The following is a 15,661-nucleotide window of genomic DNA, read 5'->3' as shown; positions in this document are numbered from 1 at the left end:
ATTGAAATTATATGGTATTTGTCTCTCTGTGTTGCACTTATTTCACTTAGCATAATACCTTCTAGGTCCATCCATGCTGTTGCAAAGGCAGGATTTCATTCTCTTTTACAGTTGAGTAGTTTTTGTTGTGTAAATGTAACACACAGCTTTTATACCCACTCATCTACCAATGGGCACTTGGGTTGCTTCCATATTTTGGTTATTGTAGATAACACTGCAATGAATATAACAATGCATATATTCTTTTGAATTAGTGTTTTGGGGGTTTTTTTGGATATATTCCCAGAAGTGTGGAATTGCTGGATCATAAGGCAAATTCATGTTTAACTTTTTTGAGGAAACTTCACACTGTTTTTCCTAGTAGCTGCACCAGCCTGCCTTCCCACCAGCAGTGCAGGAGGGTTCCCCTTTCTCCAAAAATCCTTGCTGACACTTGTTGTTTGTTGATTTATTGATAGCCATCAGACAGGTGTGAGGTAGGATATTCATTTCTCTGATGATTAGTGACGTTTTTGTTTTCTTTGGTGGTGCCTCTTCTAGGCAGGAATGCAGAGAGAATTTAAAGGGTGAGTGTCTTCTGCTTAACCCTTTGGTTACTCTGGGAGGCTCGCACCTCTGCACACTTCCCACCACTGCCCGGGCTCTCAGGGAGCAGAGCAATTTTCAGAGGAAGAGAGGGGCAGCAAACAGTGGGGTGCAGAAGCCCAGGCAATGAAGCAGGCCCTACACCGAGGAACAGAACCACAGACGTGATGTTGCAGCCCAGGCTCCTCCGTGTAATGAGAGGGCCAGTTCGGGCGAAGGACAAAATGTTCTAGGCTTGGGGTGGGCAGCCCCGGACTGCCGTCCTGGCTGATCTGCTGTGGTACTACCTACTTCACAGGTCGTGATGGGATTAAACAGGAAGCCTCAGGTGAAGGGACTATTGCAAAATGCACAGTGCTCCATGCGAAACAAAGATACTATTATTGTTGTTATTTCTAAAGATAAAGAGACCGAGGCATGGAGGGAAAGGTTTTTGCCTCGGCCCAGTGCAGTGAAGGAGTGGGCAGGCTGCAGGCACACCAGAGCCACCTGAAGGGCCCAGCCGGGACGCCGCTCCAGCCGCCGGCGCCTGGGCTGGGCTGAAAAACACTGCCGAAGACACATCCGGGACGCATTTCAGCGGCCCAGCCTGCCCTGCCGCCCAAGCACGCAGATTTGTTGTGGGAAGCCCTGGGGAGCCGGGAGGAAGAGCTTGGGAGAACATGGGGGAAATCGAGCCCGCCAAGAGAAATGAAAAACACTTCAGCGGGTGTGAAGGGAAGAGGATGCGGAGGCACAATCCGTAGCTTCGATGTTTCCGTCATCTGTGGCAGAGAGGTGAAAGCGACCTTCTGCAGGGCCAGCCTGAGTCCGAGTCCGGGCGGCTTAAGCAAAATGCCTGCGGACTTCTCTGTCACTATGTTTGCTTAGATAGTGACCGTGACAATGTCGCTGCACTGCTGAGGGGTGCGGAATTTCCACAGCTCAGTTTCCAGGATGGTTTGTGGAAATCAGCTTGCTTGCACTTTGGGAATGAGACAAATTCCTTGACCTGTTGAGTCAAGAGGCAAAGATGCAGGGCAGCTTCCATGCAAACAGACTATGGTTTGCTGGACAAAGTAACGGCTCCCCTAGAAGTCTCTGATTCCCCAGCAAGCCGTCTAGGTGGGAACACGTACTATCACTCGCTGCTCAGTGATCGCTTTCATATTTTACATATATGCCTTTCAGCCTCTGAGCTTTCCTTTTGAGAGCTGTGTTATTTCCACTTTTTTTTTAAATTTTTTTTTAAAGATTATATTTATTTATTTCTAGGGAGGGAAGGGAGAGAGAGGGAGAGAGAGAGAGAGGGAGAGAAGCGCCAATGTGCGGTTGCTGGGGGTTATGGCCTGCAACCCAGGAATGTACCCTGGCTGGGAATCGAACCTGGGACACTTTGGTTCCCAGCCCGCGCTCAATCCACTGAGCTACGCCAGCCAGGGCTTATTTCCACTTTTAATACAAGGAATCTCAGGCCTGGAAAGTTTTAGACTCAGCCAAGGTCACACAGCCAATAGTCACAAAGTTGGGATTCAGAGGCATGTCTGTCGCTCTTCAAAGACCATATAAAATTGTGGTAATTGCCTTTCTTGCCCCCTGAAAATGGTGTTGTCATAGACCGTGTCTGCCTTGTTTCCCTCAGGAGCTGTCCCACGTCCCAGCTCTGGATGGGACACAGCTGTGTGGTGGAGCTGGTGTGCACTGTCTCGAAGGAGTCAGTCATGTGAATCTTTTTCACCTCCACGCTCAGTGATGTCATGTTGGGACCTTGACATTGGCCATGGTCGGAGTAAGTGGAAATAGGCACACTACAAACCAGGGGCTCCCTCTCACTGGGGGCCAGCCTCCTAGTTCACCACTGGGTGTTGCCGTTTCTCCATTGCCAGCTGGGAGAACAAGCATTTAGAAACTCACTGAGTCATTTGACCTTGTCATGACATCCAAGGGCATGAAAGATGGACTTGTCTCGTTGAGCTGGGTTAGAGTGCTTGGGTGTTGGTAAGCATCAGAACCACCCCAAATGCTAGCAAAGAAGATGAAGAGCCAGGCCTCTGAAAGCAGGACAGCACAGTCCCCTGTGATTCTGATACCCACCACAGTTTGAGAGCTGCTGGTCTGAACATCAGATTGGGAATAGGAATCTCCCCCAATCTTCCTCACAGTGATGAGTAATGCAGGCCTGAACCAACAAAACCTGATCTTAAAAAAATTGGTGCCGTCTAAGCACCCTGCTGAGGCCCCATCTCCATGGTTATAAACCATGGATGATTCTGCCCTCACCCCATGGCTACTGAGCTGATGATGCTGAAGTAACGATGTTATCAGCGGGGGAACTGTACAATGTGTGGCGTGGTGATGACAAAAATAGGAGGATGAACTTGCCTTTGGCTCTGCTTTCCTGGGAGGGCTGGGGAACACCCTCCTTTCCCCTTCTGCTCCCGAGTCCTATTTTTGAACCTGGCGTATTTTGGCCGAGCGATTAAATGACCAAAGGGGCCAAAAAACCTGTGTGACAGCCCTGCCCCTAGCATTTCAGCCAATCTGCCCACTCCCAGTGTTGACCACTAGCCTCCAGCCCAGGCTGCAGACACCCAGCAGCCCCCATCTCCTTTTCCAGAGTCACATCTGAAAATGTGTCACTTAGTCTTTTATATAGTAACTGCCCCACCTCAGGAGGCTACTTGGGTTTAATTTTTAAATACCCCTTTCTCCTCTCTGTTTTAGAGTAAGGCCAACCAGCCCTGGCCAGTGACCTCTCCTTCTGAATAACAGATGAAGTCCCCGAGCCTGGGGGGCAGGGGTCAAAGTTCTAGTGTGCAACTGCAGTGAACTTGCCGGCTGACGTGCCCTCTCTGGGGCTCTGCTTCCTCATCTGGTGTTTCCCTTTGGGGAGCTGTTGGCATTTTGTGTGGGATGGTTCTTTATTGTCCTGGGCATTGCAGGAAGTTTAACATTCCTGGCCACCGGCCACCAAATGCCAGTAGAGTTTGCTTTGTCACCATAAGCATTCCAAACGTCCCCACACATTTCCAAATGTCTCTGTGGGGCTGTTCTGCTCCGGGACCATGTTCTGAAGGACCTCAGTTTCCTTTGCTGGTAAATGGACCGGACAGGTTCCCCAAAACCCAGGGGGCTTCATTTTAGGGGCAGCCATGAGAATTACCTGGGCTGGGAGGAGGGGCGGAATATGTCTCTACCCTGTTCCCACCAGATTCTGCTTCGGTTCCACAGAATAACTTATTTGGAGAAAACCTCCTCTGGCCAAAAAAAAAAAAAGTGTGAAAGCTACTGGACTGGACCAGAGGTTGCTGCACGACAGCCCAAGGGTCTAATGCGCTCTGTATACATGTTTTGTTTGGCATGGAATTTTAAGATTTTGCTTTTAGATCTGGATTTTAGGCGTCTCAAAATAAAAATAAAAACAAAAAACAGGAAAGCAGGAAGCTTTGGCCACACAGAGGCCAGAGTCTGACGAGCCAATGGCGGGTCATGTAGCTGAGAGCAGGCTGCCTGCTGAGGGGCCTGCCTTGCCTCTCCTGTCTTCACTCGTCGGGCCCCAGAGGCTTGTGTTGTTCAATGTCTGGGTCACATCAGTGGTTCTAAATCCAGAATACATGGGGGAACTTTTAAAATTCCCAAACTAGGGCCCTAAGCCAGAATAATTTAACAACTGTCTCCGGGGTGGGACTGAGGTAGGAGTACTTCCACAATGTCCCCAGGTGATTTCACTGTGCAGGCCATGTCGAGAACCAGGGAACTCCAGAGCGTCTTGAGTTTGGGAAACCAGTCCCCAAAAGCCCAGATTCATGGGGGACGGGGTGTTCCTGCTCCGGACCTTTCTTCCCTGAGGACCCTCAGCTTCTTTCTTTTGAATGAATCTGACTCTTATTTTCTGTATCCAAGCGATCAGCAAGTCTTACAGCCTCTATATTTAAACATATCCCAAATCCCTCCATCTTCCCATCTCCATCGTTACCAATTTTGTCTATTATTTTTTTGTCTGAACTATTTCAAGAGCCAAATCAGATCATGTCCTTTACCTGCTTAAGAACCTTCAATGGCCTCCCATTCTTAAAATAAAACTCAAACTCCTTACTAAGGCCCATGAGATCAGTGTGGTCCCAGCGAACTTCTTCAGCCACTTCTCATAGGACTTTTCTCTTACTCCTTTCCAGCCAGACTTTCCACTCCTTAAATATAACAAGTGCCTTCCTGCCTCCGGGTCGTTGCACATGCTGTCCCTGCAGCTTATAACCTTTTTACACCCTGGTTTCCACAGCTGGTTTCTTGTTAAGCTTAGGCTCTCAAGTGATGCTTTTGCAAGTCACACCCCTTCACCCCAAGTTATTCAAAATCTATAAAATAAAATAAACCAGGTCATTACACTTTATTACCTTTCAAGCACTTATGACAAACTCATTATCTCACTTAGTTTTAATTTCCCTCGTCATCACTCACCTTGCCCCACTAGCATATTTGAGGGCAGATACCTCCTCTGTGCTATTCATTGCTGTGCCCCAGGACCCGGTACATGTCGGCACATGGTGCAGACACAATGAATTTCTACCAAAGGAATCAGTGAATGAACACCCATAAGCTTCAGGCCCCAGACTGCTAAATGCACTCATGGAAAATGAGGGACAATCTCCCAGCACTGGCATTTTCAGATGCCCAGGCTCTGTAACAGCAAAACATCTATGCAGAGTGGGCCACTGGGAATTCTGAGTCACGCGGGGGTCTGTTACTGTCCTTGTGCCTCTGTTACCATAATAGACCTTCTTTTCCGGAGGATACTGATTTCTTAGATGTCAGTACTAGGAAGGAGTTTACAGACAATCAAAGCACAATCTCTTCACTTGACACCCTTTGTCATCCACTGACCAATGTCACTTGCTGCTGAGATACATTAAAAATTACAGTATGGTAAACACACAATATAATATACAGATGCTGTACTATAGAATTGTACCCCTGAAACCCATATAATTTTATTAACCAATGTCACCCCAATAAATGCAATAGAAATGGAATACAATAGAATATTAAAAGTAATAGTAATAAAATAAAAGTTTAGAAAAGTTACGGGATCGATCTTGCAGAGAGCATCAAACCACCTTGTGCCTATGTTAAGAATGCCGCCAGTCTCATGGGCCTGGTTGGCATGGCCTGGTTGCCAGGGCCTGATGGGCACGGCCCGGTGCTTAGTCAGAAGTTGCGGTCGCAGCCTGTACTTTCTGCCGATAGAAAGGAAGCGGTTTTCACAGCAAGCCCTGAGGCTGGCAGAAAAACTGGTCTCAAAGAGTTTGTGATGGTACTTCCTTACCCCTAAGATCAAAAAAAAAATTGAGTTACCTAGAAAAGTCTTCACCCTCTTAACGGAGAATAGACGTGGATCAGTGCTAAGCCTTTGTTCTCCGTCAACGGTGTGTAGAGGGAAAAGCATGTGAACCTGAGTTGTCAAAGATTATGAGGGAGAAGAAATAAGAGGCTAAAAGGCAAGAATGGAGGCATAAGAATAATTGGAAAAGGAGGAAGGAAAAGTTGAAAGTAAAAATTGTTATATGAGACTAATTTGAAATCCCAAGGCCCAAGGAGGAGAGGTCTGGTCCAGGAAGGAGGGGGTTCCCCCAGCTTTGCGTCTCCCTCCGCCCAGAGTCTCACCCGGGACAACAGGTGAGGCCCGTCCTGTCTCTGGTCCCTTGTAAAACAAAAACAGTGGGTGGAGTAAATGGTCTAGAAGTAATTTCTAGAGTTGTTTTAATTTGTCACCTTTTGATTCAAAACCACAGACAGATCCTCAAATACAATCCTTTCAGGTAGGTGACAATGTATTCAAAACCAGCCAGTGGTTTTTGAAGGCTGATGGGCCGAGGGACGGAATGAGACGAGGGGCAGAAATGCAGCGCTCCTTCCCCTAGGCCGTCGGCGAGGCATTGCCAAATTCCTGATGACACCTGAACACCACCCCAATAATAAAACCCCTTACCTTTGTATTCGTGCCTTTTGAAACTTATAAAGTGCTTTCACATATTTTATTTCATGTAAGTCTCACAATAAATGTGAGAGGTATTATTCTTCTCAAATTACCAACAAGGAAACGAAGACACTGGGGACAAGTGATTTGCCCAAGGTCACCCAGGGTGCCAGTCAGCCCCTGTTTGTCCTCGGAGCCTTTCCTCATTTTCCACCTGTTCTCAGCATCACAGGGACTGGCATGCGCAGGGCTCCCCGCCCTGCTGCTCCAAGACAAGTTTGGCTGGTAGGAGTCTGTGATAGTGACATAGGCCAGTAAGACAGGATGAAGGGAACAGGGAAACTGAGGCAGACAGCTGAACAGAATGGCCAAGGCATTTACCACCAGATATAGAAGGTCCCCTCCCTTGAGATAACATCTAGGCCCCACTTGTATTTCAGCTGTAGGCCTGGAAAAGCAGCAGAACCAGGTGACTCCAGGACCAGCTATAATGACTAAAGGACCCTGTGCCCTGGAGCCAACCAATCATCAGAGACCATGATACACTCCCCGCCTCCCAGGACACACCTGGAAAGCTAATGAATACCTATAGAAATCCTCCCCTGAGACCGCTCCTAAGATTCCCACCTGCCAGCGAGAGGTAAAGGCCTCAAGACAAAAAGTGCTGGCTCTCCCTCTTGGGAGTAGCCAGTGTCATTCCCTTTCCTCCTTTATCCCCTCACTTCTTCCCCTGCAGGTACCCTAAGGGACCCCGAGACTTGCAGTCAGGGGAGCAATGGGCAGCAGCAGCAGCTCATCCCAGGCTAATCCCCTGACCCTGTCCCCAAAGCCCCCTTTTCTCTGACTTCCCAGTGAGCTAAGGCAGCCCAGCCTAGGCTCTCCTGTAGCTTCTTCTGTGCTAAGCCCTTCCGTGTTTCACGAAGGTCCCCCAGCTTTAATAAACAGACTCTCATAGTTACCTGGACTCGTGTCAGGAAATCTTTCCTACACGAAGTCAAGGACCCACACACCATCTGCTGGCCCCAGGCAGGCCCACTCAGGGCCACGCCCCTGTCCCTCGGGTAACAATAGAAAACTGAGGGAGAGGAGGAGGGAAGCCGGCTCAGTCTTCTGTTTCCAGTGTCACCTCCATCAGTGGCTTCCTGTGCTCTGTGCCTCCGACTCCTGCCAAATAAATGCCTTGGTCTCTGGGATCTCGTAACACCACCTTCTCCTGTGTCCCTCCAGTGGTTTCTTCCTGCTGTTGCTAATCTCCGGTTCCTCACCATCCTGTTGAGCTTCTCAGTCCTTCTATCAGCTGCGCATCCAATGCCTTACACCACACTAACATGCTAAAAGACTGGGGGCGGTTTCTGTTTTCCTGGTTGGGCCGGACTGCATCCCCTGGCTGGGGAATTCTCCCCACGAGGAGCTACGATCAGGGGCTGAGACAGACCTGTGGATGCATGCATGCATGTGCACATGCGCACCTCACTCTCCCACGGCGAGAGCCTTTGCACCTGGGAATGCAGCAGCTCTGTCTTTGGATCCGGAGACTCCAGCATGGTGCCTGGCTTGCAGGAAGCTCCAGTAAATGTTTGCTGACCTAATATATTTGTTTCTTAAAACAAACCAGGCCAGAGTGGCTGTTTACTCTCTGAGTTTATTGCCAAGTGTTTATTAGATATGAGAACTACAGGTCCTTCTAGGATTTAAAATGTAGAAATGAGCCATCTGACTGCACTCTACAAAGCCACACAGGGAACAGCGTTCTCAGCGATTTCTGGAGGATCTTTCTGACTGAACCACAATAGTCATTTTAGATGAGAAGATACTAGTTGAAACTTGGGAAAATGAACACTAACCAAAATCAGGAAGTAAGCAAAAACTGGTTGGCAGACAGGGAAAGCCATTCATTTAAATTGTCCATCTTTACATGCAGATGCAGGCAGTGTTTCACGGAGAGTGCCAATGGACTGGGGTGGGAAAGCTAGGTGCTGGGGCCAGCTCTGCCACCCACCATGTGCCCTTGGGCAAGTCATTTCTTACTGGAGCTTGGTTTCCCTGTTGGTAACGTGAAGAGGTAAGGTGAAATGCTCTTTTGCTAAAATATCCAATAGCCACTTCATGTTTAGAGGATCAAGCCCAATTTTATTAGATAAAAGAAGATCTCACCTAATCTTACCCCAGGTTACCTTTCCAGCCCTCCGTCCCCAGCCGGCAGTGCCACCTGCTCAGCCACGCCTTCACCTTTGCAGCCCTGTCTTCTCTATTTATAATTCTCTTCTCTGCTCTCTTTACCCTGCTTCATGGCTCAGCTTAAATTTCCCTCCTTTTTCTGCAGTGGTCTCATGTTCCCCTTCCTGTTGGGATAAAAAAAAAATTCCTTGTCTTGGAGAGGCAGAATGGGGCGCTGGTTAAGACAGTGAACTTTGGAACATCCTGAATGAGTGCTTTTAAACTCTGGGCCTGCAATTTACTGTTGAGTGACTTGGGGAAAGTTACCGTATTTTGCCATGTATAATGCGTACTTTTCTGCCCAAATTTTTGAGGGGAAAGTAAGGATGCACATTATACATGGGCAGTACTAATTTGGTATCTATATAAGTGTTTTTAAATCATTTATTTAGGCTTATGCATTAAAAGCATAACTCTAGAAAGCAATAACAATACCTGGATGCAAAATAATACCCTGAAATATGATACTCAGTTTTCTTTCTAAATATAAATAAATTAAAGGTTGAATTAAAAAAATTGAAACAAAAGATTTTTTTTTGAAAGTTGAGGCCAAAAATGTCAGTGCATATTACGCATAGCAAAATACAGTATACACTGGCAGTGCCTCAGTTTCTTCATCTGCAAAATGTTGACTGTGATAGTATCTATATGAAGTTTCTTATCTCAAAAGACTTACAGTGATTCCCATTTTCCTGGTTGGACATAGTCTAAACTACCTGGCGAGGGAATAATAGATGCGTGAGAACCGTAAACGGGCCAGAAATGGATTGAGGCTGTATGGCAGCCATACGCAGATGTGTCTCTTTTCTTAGGAAACAGCCAGAGTCTTTCCACTGTCATCTAACCTTGCCTATTTTTGGATATCTAGCCTCACACGGTGATTGACACGGCCGGCACTAGTAAATGTTTGCTGGCATTTAATTCTGGCAAAGATTAAATCAAATAATGCATTCTGTGCCTAGAAGAGCACATGGCACATTGAGATGCTTGGTGATGCAGCTGTCGCAGTGGTTAACGATTATCTGGGTTCCACTGGCTATTACTTTCCTGTATTGCAGCAGCTATTATATTGCCTTATCATTCCATTGTCATGTGCCCATCCTTTTATTAAACTGTGAGCTAGTGAAGTGTAGGGACTGTTGTCAACTGAAATGCATTCCTTCAAAATTAATTTTTTGAAGCCTGGAACCCCAGAACCTCAGAATGGGGCTGTATTTGGAGCCAGGGCCCTTGAAGAGGTCAGTAAGTTAAAATGAGGCCTTTAGGATGGACCCTAATCCAGTCTGACTGGTGTCCCTCTGAGAAGAAGAAAGTAGGACACACAGAGAGACACCAGGGACATGGGTGCACAGAGGAGGGACCATGTGAAGTGGTGGAAGGAGGGGGCCCCAGAGAGAACCAACCTGGCACCTTGATCTTGGATTTCCAGCATCCAGAGTGGGGAGAAAATAAATATCCATTGTTTAAGGCACCCAGTCTGTGTTATTTTTTCATGGAAGCCCTACCAATCTAATACAAAGACTTGTGTTTTATTCATTCAGTCATTCAACAAATATTCACGGAACATGTGTTATGCACCAGGCACTGACTGGTGAAACAGGGCACAGAGGGCTGAGAAAACAAAGACAGAAGAAGGGCTTCTCAGAAGCTTCTAGTCTGGTGGGAGAGATCGACATTCAAAAGATCACGTGAGTAGTGTGGAAAGAGTGAGAAAGCAGAGCTCAGTGTGCTCTGTGGGAGCCCCGTGCTGCGTGGGAGGGGGTGGGGACGATAACAGAGGGATGTTTCTTTGGAGGTGTTGTTTTATCCTCGGCACAACTGCCGTGCTGTACCCACAACCCGTCCTCTGTAAATGTGGGCTGGCTTTTAGTGGCAGCTCTGATCTCTCAGTTCTCCCTGTGGAATAACAGATTTCTTAGCACTCAAGGCAGAATAGCCCAAGGGTAGATGCTATGAAGTGCAGGCTTCATGGAGCTCACAAAGCTGGGGCAGTGGAAAGACCGATGGACGAGAAGGAGAGGAAGTGGGTTCTCATCTTGGCCTTGCCACATGCCGCTGGTGCGGTGACCTGACAACGCCCTTCCCTTGTCTGGACTCCATTTCCTCCTCTTCAAAAATGCAGAGGTTGGTGGAGTTCATCTCGAAGATCTCTCCCAGCTCGGAGACATCTTTTCTGAAGTCTCGTTCATGAAAGATGAATATCGCAAGGAGACAGAAAGGGACAGACGGAGGCAGGGAGAGGGGAGAGGGGTGGTGAGCCTCCACTGGTTTTGTTACAAGACCCTAGCCAAGAGGTTGCCTCTCTCTGGAAGTCAGTTTCTTCTTCCTTAAAAAGTGAGGGAGTTAATTTATCTTTCACGTTCTTTCTGTTTGCAAAGATTTTATGTCTACAAATGTTTGGGAACTCTTGAATCTTCGGTACCTAAGTGTGAATTAATTTCAACAGGAAAACATCCCTCAGTGGAGAGGATGCGGTGGATTCATGAGGACCGGCCTCTGTTCCTCACTCACTTCGTTCAGGTAGGAGCACGCCGATTTGTCTCTCAAACAGGATGGCTGAGAGACACAACCCTTTCCTTCCCACATGTCTTTGACTTAATAACTAGACCATCAACTAGTCAATCCCCACTGGAAAAATCCACCGAAAACATACAAAACTAACAACTGGTCTGTTGACATTTCCTGCAAAGAAAGGAACAACTTTTATTCAACTACTCACAGCGAGGAATAGGCACCAGAAGTATCTTAAAAAAACAAATTTTGTTAGCATAGTTTGGACAGAGAGAAGATTAATTAGAAAAAAGATTAAGTTATCAACATCCAACAATAGAGAAATGCTTATGTTAATTTTATTACATTCGTATGAAATTTTATGCAGCACTTAAAATAGCATTTTAAAAGATTATTTCACAACATTTGGAGATACAATATAGTAAGTACAAAAAAGCAGGATACAAACCATAATTTAACACAATTTTTATTAAATACACAAAATATGTATCATACATATACATTAAAAAAAACCCTGAAAAAGAAAGAAATACTCTGAAATGTTAACAGAAGTAACATCCAGGAGGAAGTATGAGTGATTTTGCTTCTTTATACTATTCTGCATTTTCAAATTTCTATCAATATGTGTTCATTCCTTTGTTTAGTCATTCAGCAAATATTTCTTGTGTCAACTATGAGCCAATTATGTTGCAGATGCTAGTGACAGAGGTTAATCTCAGCCCTCCTGCAGCTTAGCCTCTGATGAATTAAGCCAAGTAATGAAGAAGAATAATCAGTCCACAAATAAGATGATGTGGATGGTGTCATGTGCTGTGAACACATCCAATCAGGGTGATGGGAAGGGAGTGAGGCGGGCTGTACACCTGCTTCACATGGGTGGTCAGGGAGGGCAACCCCGAGGAGGGGCCCTTAGCCCTGAGACTGAGTGACACAGAGAAGCCGGGAGATCTGGCAGAAGAGCATTCCAGGCTGCTTGGACCTAACCACACTGGGCGCCCTGGGTCTTGGAAGAAGTTTGGCTTCCACTTAGGGGCAGTGGGGAGCCACAGAAAGCTGTTTGCTCGGGGAATGACAAGGTCATACGCTGCTCAGAAAGATGACTCTGGCTGCAGAGTGGAGGCCGAGGAGAAGCAGGGAGACCTCTTACAAGACATGTTTTTCTTTACAATTTGCCAAATCTGTGACATCAGTTTCCACTACTGTGAAACGAGAGACCGTCAGGCAAGGTCAGTGATTTCTAAGAGCACTTCCAGCACTTAAAAATAAAAGGCATGATTTTGTGTAGCTGGTGACCGTTTTTAAAAAGGTGTCTAAGCTTCTTAAACACAGGGCTCAAGCCTCGTTGCTCTCTGTATTCCCAGCACACCGCCCGGTACCTCGAAGGCCCAGCGAAGGAACACAGCGCATGCTGGAACCTGCGGGGAGTGTCATCGGTCCTCAGGGACAGTTTCCTCTGTGCTTCCTTGGGAACTCACCTGCTGTGGCCTTTGTCCTGAAGGCAACAGGAAGCCACTGAAGGCTTTCCAGCAAAGCGGACTTGTGCATGTAGGAAGTTCACTCAGGCAGTGAGGAAGAGGTCTGCAGGGGGCCAGGTGTGGGAGCAGAGAGACAGAGACACTGTTTTCCTAGAGAATCCCCCCGGGCTGTGACTTTTCAAGGGAGCCCACCAAGGACAGGAGCGACCTGCCTGTGGGAATGGGCTACGTCAGCACAAAACCACCTTTACTGGGGGCTGCAAACTCGGGGAGGGGAGAAAGTGCGAGACTCCACCTATTTATAGTTGGGGGAAATGAGGCACAAAGAGACAAAATGACTCATGTGCCAAGGATTTCTGACTTCAGGGCCTCCTCTCGGCTAATGTGAAAAGCAGACTGCACTTAGCGTGTCATCCACGGAGGGGGTGGGGCTTGGCCTGTGCCAGATGGAAAGGAGCGTTGGGGTGGGGTGGGGTGGGAAAGGGGGAGACAAGTATCCCCAGCAGAAACCGTGACAAATGCTCCAATACCTTCATTTTGACACTCCCATAATCCAAGACAAGCTAAAATTGGCTGCAGAGCTTGTGTTATGAAACCAGAGCAGATCAAACAAAAGAAATAAGCACAATTTGAGTCAGCCAGATAATAATCCTTGTGGAGTACATGCAAATCCAAGCAAAAATAGATCTGAGATACTTTCCCAAGAGACACAGAGCCTGGAGATCCTGGGACCAAACCCTTCACGTGAACGACAGGGAGGAGCAGTGCCCCACCCTGGAGATGGACAGTGGGTTTGCCTGCAGAGCCCGGGCGGGGACGCGGACCCAGCTCTCCCCGTGCCGAGGTCAGGGCTCATCTGACTCCTTCACAACCAGTTCTGCGTCTAACTCTGTTTGCCAAACCTACGGACAGGCACGAGGGCAGGGGGCCATTACAGTGAGCTCAGAGCAGCTGGTGTGTACCGTGTGTTGCCATGTACACACACGGCTTTAGTTTGGTGAGGTCTTTTCTCATTCAGTAGTGGGGGCCATTAGTATGACTTAAATATCTGCATTCACCACCCCCATTCAGAGGCGCAGCTCCCGGAACCTAGCAGCATCTGCCGCACCTCCCTGCCCCCCTTATCTTACAGATGAGGATGGAATCCAGGAATGACGAGGCTGCTGTCACCGAAACCAAACCGGGTGACCCAGGCCCAGTGCTCTTTGTAGACTGCAGGAAGGAAAGCGGTGTGCTTTAATGCATATGCCGTACTCTCTGTTCTCAAGCACAGAGTCTCAAAAGGAAGGAAGAAGGGAGCTAGACAATCTCCACCTCGTCACTTTGGCTGGGACCTGACATCTCAGCACCCTGATTAGTAAATTTCTAAAGGGGAGCTTTAACTTCTTTGATGGTTTTTGCTACCCTCACCGTCACACTCATAGTTATGCATTAAATAAACCTTTACTGAATGTCCACTCTGATGGGTGGACATTCTTATAATCTCTTCTAATTTCCCTAATACCATGATGTAGTGTCAACACTCCTCTGTGTTTTCCACAGAGGGAAGCACAGACATTTGTCCAGGTCATAGACTTAGGATGGGGCAGAGCAGGGATCGGACCTTCTGTTGACTTATGTTATGCCACACGTGTGATGATCTGGACCACCCCGCAGACACTGCGTGGCGTAGTCTCACGGTCCCAGAGGATCCCAGCCTCTTCTGGGCTGCTGAGCACAACTGTGAGCTCCCTGTTACCCTCCCAGGGGCTTGGGGTGGGGTTCCTGGCAGCCAAGCCCCGTGGTTGCTGGGGGAGGCTGTGCAGAGGCCCAGAGCGGAGCAAAGATCATTCACTTGTAAGGACTGATCTCCTTGAGGGGTTTGGCCTATAGATGTGAAGGGAACACAGCAACAGTGAATCCAGGAGGGATGGACTCAGACTGCAGAAAATAAAACAGAACATGGGACACAGTTTTAAAGAAAGTTTGCTGGTGGAAGCCCCTCTGTGTTTTGTGGGTACACACCTGTCAGAACAGACCCCGAGAATTTCCTACACAGAGCCAGAATCCCTGCTGGCGTTTCGTTTCTGCTTTAATGTCTACAGAAACAGAAAGCAGATTACCTTTCAGGCTATTGTCATTTTTAGAAAGTTCTAGTCTTCATCTGTCACCCAGACGTATCCATGCATCGGGCCCAGAGCTGCCCTTATGTTTGCAAAAACTAAATCCGCTTCCTCCCAGCAGCACTCTGGATAGTTTGAAGACAACTTTCACTTTTTATTCCCGTGTCCCTCCATGTGTGCTTAGCAGGGCAGGGAACCTTGCACGAAGTTAATCGGTGTCCTCTCTAAAACAAACACGTGGAAACAAACAGACAAAAGCCCATAAATAGCGCTCTGTGGGCATGCTAGGTTAACGCAGGTCAGCCAGGTACGTTTCCTGCAGGGCTGTTCAGGGGCTGCTGTGCTGCTGTTGCAGAGCGTGAGCTTGGGCCTGGAAAACACCGGCCGTGCGAGGTTCCCAATCTTTGGCCTCTCACGCTTTTGTGCTCTCACCTTCTTTTCTCCCGATGTACCTTTTCACATTTTCCGTATACACCGTCGGAAACACTGGAAAGGGCTTCCTGACACAAATCGAGGTTCTCATTATCATTGTCTCTAAGCTTCAAAGTCAGGCTCCCCCAACTCTTTATTTCAAGATAAACTGTCAGGCTCTCTTTCAATCTTCGCTCTTGGAGGACTGTCGTAATAAAATACAGGATGCTCAGTTACGTTTGAATTTCAGATAAACGATCTTTCTTTTGGTATAAGTATCTTCCATGTAATATTTGGAGGATACTTATGTGAAAAAAAAAGTTGTTGCTTATCCGAAATTCAAATGTAAATGGATGGCCTACATTTTTATTTGCTAAATCTGGCAAACCTAGAAGGGCCAACCTTCT

Source organism: Phyllostomus discolor, chromosome 13 (assembly GCF_004126475.2).
Source record: "Phyllostomus discolor isolate MPI-MPIP mPhyDis1 chromosome 13, mPhyDis1.pri.v3, whole genome shotgun sequence".
In the NCBI taxonomy this organism is placed as follows: domain Eukaryota; kingdom Metazoa; phylum Chordata; class Mammalia; order Chiroptera; family Phyllostomidae; genus Phyllostomus; species Phyllostomus discolor.
Note: the sequence above shows the minus strand (reverse complement) of the source record.